This window comes from Amblyraja radiata, chromosome 4 (assembly GCF_010909765.2).
Source record: "Amblyraja radiata isolate CabotCenter1 chromosome 4, sAmbRad1.1.pri, whole genome shotgun sequence".
Lineage (NCBI taxonomy): Eukaryota > Metazoa > Chordata > Chondrichthyes > Rajiformes > Rajidae > Amblyraja > Amblyraja radiata.
Window position 1 is genome coordinate 72,593,799 of NC_045959.1, and position 15,758 is coordinate 72,609,556.

Below are 15,758 nucleotides of genomic sequence, written 5' to 3' on the forward strand. Positions count from 1 at the left end.
ATGATAAGACATTTGATAATATACTGTTTTTGACATTGCTGTGCAGACAATTCTATTTGAAACCATTAAATACTACTTGCTGGTCACTTTCTGTTCAAACAAATCAAAATACAGTTGTAAATTTATCAGGCGAAGGAAACCATTATAAGTGGTTTAGCAGGGATGATTATATTCTATTGCTCTGGCTGCTGCTTTGAGTCATGCTTTACTTACTTCAATAATATTAACAAAGTTGCTAATTTTAAATGGTGAAATGGTGATAGAAAGTACCACTGTCAGCACAGTTGAAGCTGATTAGGGAAGTCATTTGTCCGCTGTTAGTGGTGGAGAAGGGGATGTGTGAATAGGCCGACTGTCAGCATCTTTCGGAGAGGGTGGGTGAGTGGGAGAAGGGAGTTCAGTGTGGGAGACCTGCCATCTGTGGCTGGGAGCACGGAGTGGGCACGAGATGTCCTGTGACTGGACTGGATTATTGGGTGTGTTTGGGTAGTGAGCTTGGATTGGGGGCGGTGGGGGGGGGAGGGTAGTTAGAGAGAAGTTGTGATCCGTGGTGTGTGAGGGAGAGGGGACTAATTTTTCTCAGTAGAAAAATAAAGTAATCTTGTAGAGGTGTACAAAATCATGAGGGGAATAGATCAGGTAAGCGCATAGAGTCTCTTGCCCAGAGTATGGGAATCAAGATCCAGAGGACATAACTTTAAGGTGAGTGAGGGGAGAAAGATTTAATATGAACCTGAGGGGTAACTTTTTTACACCAAGGGTGGTGGGTGTATTGAATGAGCTGCCAGAGGTGGTAGGTGAAGGAGGTACTATCGCAACATTTAAGAAATATTTATACATGGATGTGATAGGTTTAGACGGATATGGACCAAACAAGGGCAGGTTTTGACTAGTGTAGATGGGGCATGTTGGTCAGTGTGGGCACGTTGTGCCGAAGAGTCTGTTTGCATGCTGTGTGACTCCATGACTCTATAACTGTTGCTTAACTCTGGTAACCCAGGTTCAGTCCTCATTTCCAATGCTGTTCATGTGGAAATTGCACATTCTCCTTGTCATCAGTGGCGCCGCGAGCGGCAACCTCGCCAGCAGTGTGTCCGCTATTTCAACTTTTGTATAGCAAATTGTACAGTGACCATCTCTGCACCCAAAAGAGATGATGATCCATGATACTGCAATAATGTACTAGATGTACAAATTGAATTCCAAATAAGGACTGCTGGCTTTATAACGTCTTTATTTTCTATAAATTTAAGATGGCAGATCCAGATCCAGGGGGGGAATAAACAGTCTGCATCTTGATTTTCCACAATAATAACTTTAGTTGCATATGTTCAATGAGAGATAATTTTGTTCCAGATCTCAAATTATTGGGTAATGATTTGTTGATTCGGTAAGGACGAATTTCCATGACGCAAATGGCCGGAACATCAGGGTTGTCTTTATCTGTTGACTTCAAAGCCCATTATTTCTGTGGCAGTGGACTGGGAAAAGTTTTATTCTATTTACTCCTGAACCAGATGGTAAATTGGTAAACTGCATATGAAAATATTTTGAGTGGGAGTACTAAAGTGGTTGTACATGGGGAACCAAGGTACCTGCCTTTTATAAACTTATATTTGTTGTTATGTGCAACAGACAATTTTTTGCTGATTACATCTGCTATTTGTTCCATTTTGGGCAGATATTTTACCGGCACTGCTTCTCAGATACGAATGTTTTGGATTATGATAAGATGATTAAGCTTCTTGGAATTCCTTGCACTATATATATAATGCCCTATTATTATCATAATCCTGCTAATTGCATTTGTACAACCTTACACACAGCATCCTTGATAATATTTCTCGTTAGGACTACAACATTTTTACATTAATATTTAATGATTGTTTTCATTTCTAGACATTTGTCCATGTAATAATGCTGCTTGATATACTGGAGCCAGGATTTTCTGTGGGTTTGTTTGTGTCACAGTATTAATATTCTGTTGTACTTTAGGATGCTTTTTTCATACACTAATAATTTTGCTGGGGTAAAAATACATCTTCACATTGGTCCTGACCTGAGAGGGGGAGTGGGAGTACTAAAGTGGTTGTACATGGGGAACCAAGGTGCCTGCCTTTTATAAAGCTGAGCTAATGCTCATTATATTTATTTCAAAGGAAGGACCAGCAGGAGGTGGCTACGATTCGCTGCACCTAATAATTTTCAAAGCTCTGAACATTTAACTATTTTTACAATATCCAAAGACTTGCTAATCATTAAAATTATTATTTTTAAACCTGTGAATGTTTGCCCATTCCTTTATGGGGAAATGTCTGGGAACAGTGTTTTATCAGCGTTGATATTTAATGAATAACGTTGCAGTGTATCAAAAGGTTTAACATAGCAATGTAAAAGTCAGAGCAAACTTAGCTAAAAAAAGATTAAGTTAGCGGTGGTCCATTTTTAAAGAGGACAGATAAAGATTTGGCCTTCATAAATCAGAATCAAAGATTGACAGGCAAATCTGTAAATGAACAATGGGAAGCATTGAGAAGCAAAAACAATCTGCCCGAGGAACTCAGCAGGTTAATCGGCATCTGTGGAGAGAGAGGGATAGTTGATATATCGGTCCAAGACCCTGCATCAGGACTGAGACTGTACAGGAGAGATACCCAGTGTAAAGAGGTTAGAGGGAGGGGTGAGATAAGAGCTGGCAGGCAGTATGTGGAATCAGGCAAGGATCAGATGAAGCCAGGTCAGGAGAAAATGGGGGAATGTGGAGTCGGAGGCTGGAAAGAGATACATGAAGACAACAAAAGATTTTAGATTCGGGAATCTGATAAGTAGGGAAGGTGAGCCAAATAAGGAAAGGTTATTGGGAAGAAGTGGTTGAGGGAGTGAATGGAAGGCCAGTGGGCTAATTATATGGATGATGGATTGGTGGATCCAGGTTGGGTAGGGAAAATAAATGTGTTGGAAAGGGGTTGAGTATTTGAGGGAGGGGGGGGGGGGGGAATTGGAAAGAAGGGGTGTTGAAAGAACACGATAGACCAGAAGGATTGAGAAATGAATGCATATGCTACAGGTTACCTGAAATTGGAAAATTCCATGTTCTTACCTAGCCAGGTGAAATATGGAGTCTGGTTCTTCTAGTTTGCTTAGGCCTCACCATAACAGGTAGAGAGCTAAGGCCAGGTAGGGCAGTGTGAAAAAGGGAAGGGGAGTTGAAGTGGCATGTGATTGGCATCTCAAGATGACCATTGTGGACAGAGTGCAGGTGCTTGGCGTTGCCAATTATTGGTTATGCCAATGTAGAGGAGGCCACGTTTGGAGCACTAATGCATTTAAGGGATGGGAATCTGCTATGAATGTAATAAATTACAAAGCAGGTTTTGAAGGCCAAATTGCATACTGCTGATACAATTTTCTGTACTTCAATCTCAGGCAAATAGCTGTAGGTAAGCTTTGAATTCTTAAATATGCATAGAATCATAAAGCCTGGGAAACAGGCCCTTTGGCCCAGCAAGTCTGCGCTAACCAACGATCACCCTGTACATTTACATTATCCTACACAATAGGGACAATTTACAATTTTACCAAAGCCAATTAACCTCCAAACCTGTACATCTTTGGAATTTGGGAGGAAACCGGAGCACCTAGAGGGAGAACATACAAACTCTGTACAGACCTGTAGTCAGGATCGAACCCTGGTCTCTGGCACTGTAAGGCAGCAGCTCTACCTCTATGCTAATGTGCTGTGCCTGTGCTACCTACACCAATCCAATTTTCCAGCACCCATCTCATAACATTTTATACCATGATGTTTCAAGTGCTTATTTAAATACCACTTCAGTGTTGCCTTTACCATATCCTTGGTAGGGTGTACAAGATTTCAACCATTTTTTCTAAAGAAAACACTTCTGCAATCATTTACGTTAAACTTGTTCCCTCTGGTTTGACATCTCTGCTATGAAAAAGGGTTTCTCATTATTTATCCTACCTTTGCCCCTTTGGGATGTTCTTTAGTTTACTTTAGAGTTACAGCCTGGAATGGGCCCCTCGGCTCACCATGTCCACACATACCATCGATCACCCGTTCACACTTCTTCTATGCTATCCCACTTTCTCTTCCATTCTGCACACATTAGAAATTTACATTGGGCAATTAACCTACAAAACAACAGTTCTTTGGGATGTTGGAGGAAACATGAATACCCAGAGAAAATCCATGCAGTCACAGAGAGAACATGCAAACTCCACACAGACAGCACCACCGGTCAGGATCGAACCCAAATCTCTAGCGCTGTGAGGCAGCAGCTGTGCCACTGTCCCACCTACTCACCAGCTCCACTCCCCCTGAGCCTCTCCAACTTGAAAGAAACCTAATCTATTCCCTGCAGTCACACCTTATAGATGAAACACTCCATCTAAGGCCACATCCGGTTAAATCTCCTGTGCACTTTCACCAGCGTGATCACATTCTTTATGCTGGTAATGCTTAATTATATTACTATTTTCTAAGTCTTGGTACCACATCTTTTTTTTTTTAAAGATTCCTGCATTATTCCAATAATTAATATCAAGCTAACAAGTCGAATATTCCCAGTGTTGTCTCTCCCACCTTCTTAAATAGTGGGTTTTTACAACTGTTCCTATACAATCTGCAGGAACCATTCCACTTTGTATGGAATTTCTGAAGCTATATCTAAAACATCCATTGTCACCCGTCATTTCAAACTCTGGAACGAAGATCATTAGGTCCTTAGAATTTATCAATTTTCAGGCACATTAACTTCTATGGAGTCACAAATACTAAATTCTTGTGCTTCATTTGTTCTAGAAACCTCCAGTGTATTTTGCTTTTTCATTCAATGAGCACAGGGTGTAAAATATTTGTGTAATTCCTCTGCCATTTCCATATTCCCATTATAAATTCTGCACAGTGGAATCTAAATGATGTAAAATTACTTTAAGCAAAATTAGCTTCAATTGAATTGACCTGAAATGATAAGTTATCATTTCTTTCAAAAGATTATTGGGACAAATTTGAATGTGTACTGCAACTTAATGTACCGTAATTTTGTCAGTGAAATTTCCCATGCATGACATTTATTAAATAAAAGTGTTTAAAAAAGCTTAAATTACTGACATTTAAAATACATTTTCTTAAATTACCACAATTAGAAATATAATCAAAAACTTGAGTCAGTGTTAATAGCAAGGCATAATCCATTTGCTTTTTTGAACAGAGAAGCTGGAATTGTTAAGCATTAATCCAAGTCAGAGATATTCATACAAACTGAACCCGGTGTAGAAACCAGTCTATTTTTGATCTTTCATTATTTCTTGATAATTCAGCAGGTCCTGATAATATTGCATCGCAGTGAGAAATTATCTGAGTAATAATTTCCTGTGACTCAATGTTCCACCTTGAAAATTCTGCAATATTATTAAATTAGATGCAAGGAGCCCCAGTCAGAATTTCTTAGATTGAATATTAACTGTGAACACTGCATAAACTACTCTTAAGTTTGTGATACCTCAGCAATCTCATTCAAAAAATAACTCAATATGGTGATAATAACCATTGTAGAAAAAAGAGTGGAGAGGGTTTTAAGGTGAGGGAGCACTTGTGCTTGAAAGTGGGTGGGGTGCGAACATGCTGAAACTGATAATGCACAAGAACTCAGTTCCAACTCCTTAACTTCCAATTTTACTCCAGTTCACTAGGTTGCAAATATACAAACTCCTTGTCAAAAGCAACGGCATCAGTCCATATTAATTGCTCAGTTAGAGATAAATTGGCACAGATTTATGTGTTTAATGTCTTTCACGTGCATCCTAAGCTCTTTGAGGTTCAAAATCACAATCGAGTCAAAATCGAGACAAGAGTACAGCAGGTACTCAGGAGATCAGTCATTTTCAGGGAAACACAGCACTCAATAAACGACACAGCCATTTTCTTACCTGTAAGAGGAAACTGCAGCAGGGAGGACTGGCTAAGTATTTCCATTCTATACTTTGGAGGCTTTAATTACTTGTTTGTGGATTGATTCATCTGATTAGGGTGGTGGGAGGAGGTTACAGCCAGCTGGAACAGGACTGCTGCCAGCTGGGTCTCGTAGATCCACTTTACAAAGTCACTGCTCCTGTCAATTTCTTTAGAAGCTTTCTGGAGATGTATCCTGAACCTCCCAGTTAATGGCTCACAATAATTAAGCAATGGCTTGTTTGCCAGAGCTGGCAATTATGTCAGTTTTGTCTGCAATTTGCAAAGGATGGAATAACCAAATAACCAAAATAACCAAAAAATATTTATTTTTTACATTTATTTTTGAATATAATTTACTGCAATATGATACACACGACACAGGATATTGTCCATAGGTTAGGACATTGTCCAATTCACCTCTACCCCATTGGACTTTGTCTCTGGAACTGGTGCATTACAATGCTGTGAACATTGTAACACCATTCTCATACTATACTCTAGACTTTGTACATTCCCCTTTGTTCTACCTATTGTACCTTGAGCTTGACTTGATTGTATTTATGTATAGCATTATCTGATTTGAATGGATAGCATGTAAAACAAAGCTTTTCATTGGACCATGATGCACATGGTAATAATAAACTTAAACCTAAGCCTGATGTTGATGTTCAATATTTAACAGTGTTACCAGGTAGCTGGGGAGTTCCCTTGCCCTAAGTCCCAACAAAACTGATCTCCATCAACTATTCCTTTTGTGAATTTGCAAGTAATGAGAGTACTATGTTTACAGCATACCATGTTTACATATATGTTGTGCTACTGCAAGTAAGGATTTCATTGTTCTGTCTTGGGACATATGATAATCAAACACCCTTGACGCTCGACTCTTCACTAATTGGAGGGCCACTTCTGGTTTCTCCCTCTTTCCACTCTCTTTCTGTGCATGAAGGGAAAGAATGACGTGTAAGGACACCACTTGGTAAAAGTAAGAATCGGAGAGATGTGGCATTGTTGAACAATAAAGTTAATTGTCCATGGGGATGAGGTTGTGACAATGGTAAGATAGGAGCAAAGTGTGGATATGAGAGGGGATGCAATGCCAAAGTGTAATATGCAGAGTAGGCTGATGGTCTTAGCAGGATTTCATGGGTAATGCTTACTCTTCCTGACAGGGTGCTTAATTTTACACTCAAGATTTGGAATCATAGAATTATAGAGCATGAAAACAGGTTCATCATGTCCATGATGCTTGTAACGTACACTAATCCCATTTTCTGTACGCCATTTGGCCTTCCATGCTTTAACAGTCTCTCATAATTTTACATACTTTTTTAGGTCTCCCACTAATCTTCAGCGTTGCTGAGAAAATAATCTACGTTTGTCCACCTTCTCCTTGTATCTAATGCCCCTAATCCCAGAGGCTTTCTGGTGAACCTCTTCTGCACCCTCTCCAAAGCCTCCACATCTTTCCTGCAATGGGGTGACCAGAAGTACACACAATACTCATGCACAGTTTATTTCAACAGTGTATTCATTCTAATAATCTCTTCAGAAATTGTAATTATTTCAATATTAAGGTGAGATAAACTAACTTCTGATGATTAAATGAAAAGGCTAACAAGATAAGAAAATATACTTTATTTTAAAGATTCTTCAGATCACTGAGCATTCCCATTAATTCATCAAAAATATTTTGCTATTCTGTTTAGTTGTTAGTCATGTAAGAACAGCAGAGGCAGAGGAGAGAGGTTGGAGTGTAAGGGTGTGTCCAGTGGAGGTGGGGTGCAGGGGCTTTGTAGCCATTTCCACCGCAAGGCTCCTGAGGGGAGTAGGAGTCAAAGGGCAGGCACAAAGGAGGGCAATAAAAGAACTTGCCAATGCCGCCGAACGGAGCAGTCACTGGCTGTGTCTGAAGAGGAAAGATGCTGTCTGGGCTGCCACGTGACCATCTAGAGGCTAACAATAAGACACACCCAGGTCTGATCAACCTGCGGTGGGCCTGCTTCGACTGAGGGTGTCTTGTGATAAAAGGCCGAAACACCCAGTGACGTTGAGGTACACAACTGAAGATGTGTCTGATTGTTAGCAAATTCACCTAGTGATCATACCCAAGAATGTCAATTGTAGTGAATATTAGGGATTGTAACATCCAGTCCTACTAATCAATACCAATGAGTCAGTTTAAGTGACAAGGATTAACAGCTTAAAAGTGACATTATTTAATTTATTTAGGTTTCCTAAAATCTAATCTGGAGCACTATTAAAATACAATGGACTGTACAATCTGAATTTGGTGATGCATTGAATTGCACACAGCACAAAATAAGGCTATAATTATTCGGTAGCACAAAAGTGAAACAAAATTGTGTGCTTCTTTATATAGTGTCTTTGAAAACCTTCCTATCATTTAGAACACAAAAAACTTGTTCTGCTGATGCAATGGAACAAACATTTGACGTATTCAGTTTTCTGCCTGAACTAATTTTAACATAAGTGTCGGTCTATTTAGGTAGATTAATTCCTCCCCTAAAATATCAGAGATCAAGTTCGTGCAAGTATGCTAAATATTCACGTAATTACTTTGACAGTAGTTTTTTGATACCTCACTATCTTAAAATTAGTTACTAAATTATTTAGAGTTACTAGACTAAGTGGGACCCGTTGGGTCCCAGCATCACACGGGACGGCTGGTCACCAACGCAATATTCCACCTCCACCAATTCCAATACTGCTCGCCAGTGGGGGGGGCTGTCTTTTGCGCTAGTATGGCTGTTGCGGGCTGAAGGTACTGGTTTCCAGAGGGCTAGTATAGACATTGTGGGCCGTATGGATGCTTGGGCAGGCATCCAACTGTAGCAACGATTTTAAAAGCCAAGCCAAGGCAAACAATTGGGTGCAGCCACCCGACAACCAAAATTCATTTTGTGAACACAAACTTGTTAAAAAGGCGAGGCAAACAATTGGGCTGCAGACACCCGACAACCAAAATTCATTTTGAGAACACAAACGTGTCAAAAAGGAGAGGCAAACAATTGGGCTGCAGACACCCGACAACCAAAATTCATTTTGAGAACACAAACCTGTCAAAAAGGAGAGGCAAACAATTGGGCTGCAGCCACCCGACAACCAAAATTCATCTTGTGAACACAAACCTGTCAAAAAGGAGAGGCAAACAATTGGGCCGCAGACACCCGACAACCAAAATTCATTTTGTGAACACAAACTTGTTAAAAAAGGCGAGGCAAACAATTGGGCCGCAGACACCCGACAACCAAAATTCATTTTGTGAACACAAACTTGTTAAAAAAGGCGAGGCAAACAATTGGGCTGCAGACAACCGACAACCAAAATTCATTTTGTGCCACTTTACAGCCGCATCGAGGGGACTCACCCTTGCCAAGGAACGTGCGTTCAGTGTTATTCGCAGCTCAGAGAGCCGTGACCTTCTCACTTCCTGGTCTGGCAGAGACTGAGTGCGGCACGACACTTCCTGGTTTTATAGTCCCTCCCCCTGCCACCAGCGGGGGCAGCAGAGAGAATGGGGAATTTTGTAAAAACATTAATATCCCTCTCATTTTTCATCGACGGAAAAAATCCTCCGCACTCATATGGCGGAGGGGGACTCTGAGCGAGGTGGCCAAAAATGATGGCTGTAGGTGGCGGCGTTCTCTCGGATATCGCAGCACAGTCGGCTAAAAGCGGTCAAGATCAGAGATTTAGTAATATAGATTGAAGGTCAACAAAAATGCTGGAGAAACTCAGCGGGTGAGGCAGCATCTATGGAGCGAAGGAAATAGGTGACGTTTCGGGTTGAGACCCTTCTTCAGACTGATGTGGGGGTGGGGGGGGGCAGGAAGAAGAAAGGAAGAGGCGGAGACACTGGGCTGTGGGAGAGCTGGAAAAGGGAGGGGAAAGAAGGAGAAAGCAGGGACTACCTGAAATTGGAGGTCAATGGAGGTACACTGGGGTGTAAACAACCCATGCGAAATATGAGGTGCTGCACCTCCAATTTATGGTGGACCTCACTCTGGCCATGGAGGTGGCCCAGTTATTGAAAATAACTTTATAATAACATTTAAAGCTCCAAAAACCCAGGTTTAAAGCTCCGAAAACCCAGGTTAGATATAGGCATATCTTCCATTCATTTGTCCTTAGTACCGTCTATATCTCTTGTTCCTCTTTCCCCTGGCAGTCTGAAGAAGGGTCTCGAATCGAAATGTCATATATTCCACTCTATGATCGTTGCTTTCGTCCGTCTGTCCGCTCGTTCGCTCGCCCTTGGATTAAGTAGCGCAGGATAAAGCTGCGAATTCACGCACAGGATGGAAACTGAAAACTAGGGGAACGCCGCCCCCCTGCGTACCTCCCCCATTTCCATCACTGGTGGAAACATATAGGTTGCGTGCAAAAAAGAATAGAAGAATGTGAAGAGTATGCTCTGAAAATAAGCACCGGATGGACTGAATGGTCAACTGTGTCAAAATAAAACATGAAAAATACAAAATGAGAATCTTTCTTCCCTCTGTTCATTGATCAAAACAAACTTCTATGAAATTTCCCCTGTTGAATTTCTGTTTAGATATAAAAATACAATTTTATACGCTCTTTCTATCCACATCATGGTCAAATAATGATAGACACAAAATGCTGGTGTAACTCAGCGGGTCAGGCAGCATCTCTGGAGAAAAGGAACAGGTGACGTTTTGGGTCGAAACCCTTCTTCAGACAAGGTCTGGTCAACGCTCATGGTCAAAGAAAGACTAATTATGGTCTGCTACATTCATTCAATCAATCTTCTTATTTCCTCCAACCTGTCCTTCAATCTATTAAAACTCATGTGTAGGGACACCTAATCAATATTTGAAACATCCTATGTGATCCTCAAATGCTACGGCTGTATTCCTGGTCTCATAATTTATCTTTTTGCAGCCCTTGCACATGTTTTTGTCTGCACTTTCTTTGTAGCTGTTTTTGCACTACCTGCTGTACTGATGTATGGTATAACTGTAATCATGTATGGTTTGACAAGCCGGGATTGCAGAAAGATTTTTTCAACTGTGTCTCGGTACATGTAACTATAATAAATGAATACCATCACCAACACTAGTGGTTGGTCGATGGAATAACCTATTGGCATCGAAGAGCCCAAATAGTGCCTCATGTCGTCGTTTACTGCTCTTGTCAATGCAGGTGGCATTATGTTCACTCATCGGACCAAGGATCTGCTAAGAATGAATATAATATCAGTGATTTTACAACATGGTAAAAAACACTTTAAGTAATCTACATTTTTAAGTCTAGAGTACAAAAACCCATGTAGATTCCTGGGAAGGAGAGTATTAAATTTCCTTAGTTATGGTGTAGTAAAAAGGATGAAGGATAAGTGGTTGTCCTAAAATTCCACAGATCTAGCTTGTCTCTTTGATGGTAATTTGGCAACTTTTCCAAAAAGATTGGAATACATTTCTGAAAATGGGCAAGTTCTCTGGAGTTACTCTATGCACGCTGTCCATAGTGGGTTTTTTTGGGTAGTTTAGAGATACTGCGTGGAAACAGGCCCTTTGGCCCACCGAGTCCGCACCGACCAGCAATCAACCCGTACACAAGCACTATCCTATGCACTTGGGACAACTTACATTTTTACTGAAGATAATTAACTGAAAATCCTGTACATCTTTGCAGTGTGGGAGGAAACAGGAGCACCTGGAGAAAAACCATGCAGTCACAGGGAGAATGTATGAACTCAGTACAGTCAGCACCCATAATGAGGATCAAACCCGATGCTCAGGCGCTGTAAGGCAGCAACTCTACCGCTTCATCACTGTGCTGCAGTTCACCCTCAAAGGAATTAAATCTGACATCCTGACTGGGTGTGGTACACACTTGACTTCAAACTCACCAAATTGTTTGATTATCAGAGACACAAGAGACTGTAGATACTGGAATCTTGACCAAAACATAACATTGTGGATGCTCAGTCTCTGGTATTATCCACTGGAAATTTCAGCAGGTTATAAGAGCAGTTGACTACACACATATTGGATGGAGTCTGTTTGACTCAATGCCTGTTATTTAAAATTGTTATAATGATGTGGGTATTGCTAGCTAAGCTGGTATTTGTAATGGCCTGACATCAGTGGTGAGGAAGATGCTGGAGTCAATTATAAAAGATGAAATAGCGGCACATTTGGAAAGCAATAACAGGATTGGTCCGAGTCAGCATGGATTTACAAAGGGGAAATCATGCTTGACTAATCTTCTGGAATTTTTTGAGGATGTAACTAGGGAAATGGACAAGGGAGAACCAGTGGATGTTGTGTACCTGGACTTTCAGAAAGCATTTGATAAGGTCCCACATAGTAGATTAGTGGGCAAAATTAGAGCACATGGTATTGGGGGTAGGGTATTGACATGGATAGAAAATTGGTTGGCAGACAGGAAACAAAGAGTAGGGATTAACGGGTCCCTTTCAGAAAGCAAGGCTCGGTGCTGGGACCGCAGCTATTATACACATCAATGATTTAGATGAAGGGATTCAAAGTAACATCAGCAACTTTGCAGATGACACAAAGCTGGGTGGCAGTGTGAACTGTGAGGAGGATACTATGAGGGTACAGGGTGACTTGGACAAGTTGAGTGAGTGGGCGGATGCATGGCAGATGCAGTTTAATGTGGATAAATGTGAGGTTATCCACTTAGGTGGCAAAAATAGGAAGGCAGATTATTATCTGAATGGCGTCAAGTTGGGAAAAGGGGAAGTACAAAGAGATCTGGGGGTCCTTGTTCATCACTCACTACAAGTAAGCACGCAGGTACAGCAGGCAGTGAAAAAAGCGAATGGCATGTTGGCATTCATAACAAGAGAGTTGAGTATAGGAGCAAAGAGGTCCTTTTGCTGTTGTACAGGACCCTAGTGAGACCACACCTGGAGTATTGTGTGCAGTTTTGGTCTCCAAATTTGAGGAAGGACATTCTTGCTATTGAGGGAGTGCAGCGTAGGTTCACGAGGTTAATTCCCGGGATGGCGGGACTGTTGTATGTTGATAGAATGGAGCAGCTGGGCTTGTATGCTCTGGAATTTAGGTTGAGAGGGGATCTTATTGAAACATATAAGATTATTAAGGGATTGGACACGCCAGAGGCAGATGTCCAGATGTTGGGGAGTCCAGAACCAGGGGCCACAGTTTAAGAATAAGGAGTAAGCCATTTAGAACGGAAATGAGGAAAAAGTTTTTGTATCCAGAGAGTTGTGAATCTGTGAAATTCTTTGGCTCAGAAGGCAGTGGAGGCCAATTCTCTGGATGCTTCAAGAGAGAATAGATAGAGCCCTTAAAGATAGCGGAGTCAGGGGATATGATGAGAAGGCATAAATGGGGTACTGAATGTGGATGATCAGCCGTGATCACAGTAAATGGCGGTACTGGCTCGAAGGGCCGAATGGCCTACTCCTGCACCTATTGTCTATTGTCTGTAATGATTCCTGCTGTTTGATCCTGTCTTTCTTCATGAAACTACCACATCAATACTAATTTTTAGAAAAATAGGTTCAAGCCCGTAGTCGGGCTTGAACCCACGTCTCTGGCGCTGAAAGCGCTGTAAGGCAGTAACTCGACCGCTGCGCCACCGTGTCGCCCCCCCACATTTGTTTATGCCAATAAAGTTTGTGTTGTAAGAAGCGACAGGCCTGAAGTTGTTTAAGATTAGATTGAGCTTTACTTTTGTCACATGTACCAAGGTACTGGTGAAAAGCTTTGTTTTGCATGCCATCCCAACAGATCAGATACACTATACATAAATACAATCGTCAAACTCACTTGCACCAGATAGAGCAAAGGGGAAGATGCAGAGTGCAGAATATAGTTCTCAGCATTTTAGCACATCAGGTTCATAGACAAAGTCCAATATCCACAATGGGGTAAAGCTGAATAGGAAACAAGGTTTAAATTTTAACCAGAGGTCATGGCCAACTGGGTGGCCTTGGCAGAGAATCCATAGGTGCTCGTCAAAGTGATGGTCTAATCTGTGCTTGGTCTCATTGATAGCACCTAATGCAAAAGACTCCTACTCGGTCCCTCTCTCCCTTCTTATTTACCCAGATCCTACACACCTTCTTCCCCACAAACATCTGTGCCCTCTAACCTGACTTCTTCCCACCATTTGCCTACCACCCACACACTTCTCTCATCAGGTATCCTGCCCACCTCATCCCATATCCCCATTTCGCTTTACCCACCCGCGTCCCTTATTTGGTCCCACACTCCATCTTCCCTTCCCATCAGGTTCCAACATCATCAGCCTCTGGTTACCTCCATCAACCACACCCCAGCCACTGTTAATATCCTCACCCTTCTCTCCGCCACCTGACCCACATTCACCGACCCACCCCTCCTCACCTGGATCCACATATCATGTGCTGGTTGTTACCCACCTCCACACCCATCCTCCTGTTTATACAGTTCCCCTCTGACACCCGCCCCTACCCCCTCCCCCTCTCTTCCACTCATATGCACAGTGCTAAGAAAATGTAATACAGAGTTGAATTATTTAATGATTTCTAAAATATTCCATTCGCACCAGAACAAAAATTGAAGGACTGTGAAGGGCAATAATTAGAAGTTAGTATTGATTTTTTCTATGCTACCCCAAAACTGCCCATGGTAGCAGATTAAAGGTCAATTCAGAAGCGGCAGAGTGCACTGAATATGCCAGATCATATTATGCAGGATTTGGACTAACTTGCAATAACGTTGAAGTTGTAATCGTCTTTGTAAATAACTGATGTGTTAGCTTGTCTTTCCAGTATTATTGAAACTATGAGCATTGTGGAATGGGAGTGGACAACCTGTGGAGTTTATTAGAATTCAGCAAGTGTGATGACATTTCTCTGTAGATCGGAAAAAGCTGAATCGTCAAGGAAAGGGCAGTACAGAGCTAATGTGGTTTGAGTGACTATGTAAACATCATCTAATCTTATTGCACAGGTTCAAAAGCTTATCACAAAGTTTTTATTCCTGTGGGATGAAATGGAAAAGTACAGCTCTTATGTGTCAGTTTTATGAAACCTTGGATGAAACCAATTGAAGATCTGCTTTCAAATTCGAGAATCAAACCTCAGGAAAGATACACTGAGTGATGTTGTGCGAAGAAGAGTCAACAGAAATACGCTTTAGTTTAGTTTAGTTTCAAGATGCAGCATGGAAACAGGCCCTTCGGCCCACCGAGTCCATGCCGACAATCAATTACCCATTTACACTAGTTCTATGTTACCCGACTTTCTCAACCAATCCCTGCACAATAAGGGGAATTTTGAACAGGCCAATTGACCTACAGATTTACATGTCCTTGGGATGTGGGAGAAAGCCAAAGTACCCAGAGGAAACTCATGTGGTCAGAGGGCGAATGTGCAAACTCCACGCGTTCAGCGACCGAGAACACGATCGAACCTGGGTCTCTGATGCTGTGAAGCAGCATCTCTATCAGCTATGTCTCCATGCTGTCCTGCCGAACTTACCATCAGTCTGAAGATGGGTCTTGACCTGTAACATCACCTATCCATGTTTTCCAGAGATGCTGCCTGACCTGCTGAATTACTCCAGCATGTTGTGTCCATTTGCCATAATCTGTAATCGCTTAAGGTGTGAAAGTTGAAAGATCACATAAATTGGTTAAGGGACTTGATGGTTATAATTGTTTCCTTTGATGGGAGAAATTTTGGAACAGGTGTGTATGATCTTAAAATGATTGAGATCATTTTATGGTGAGAAAACCAATTAGCCAACCCAGA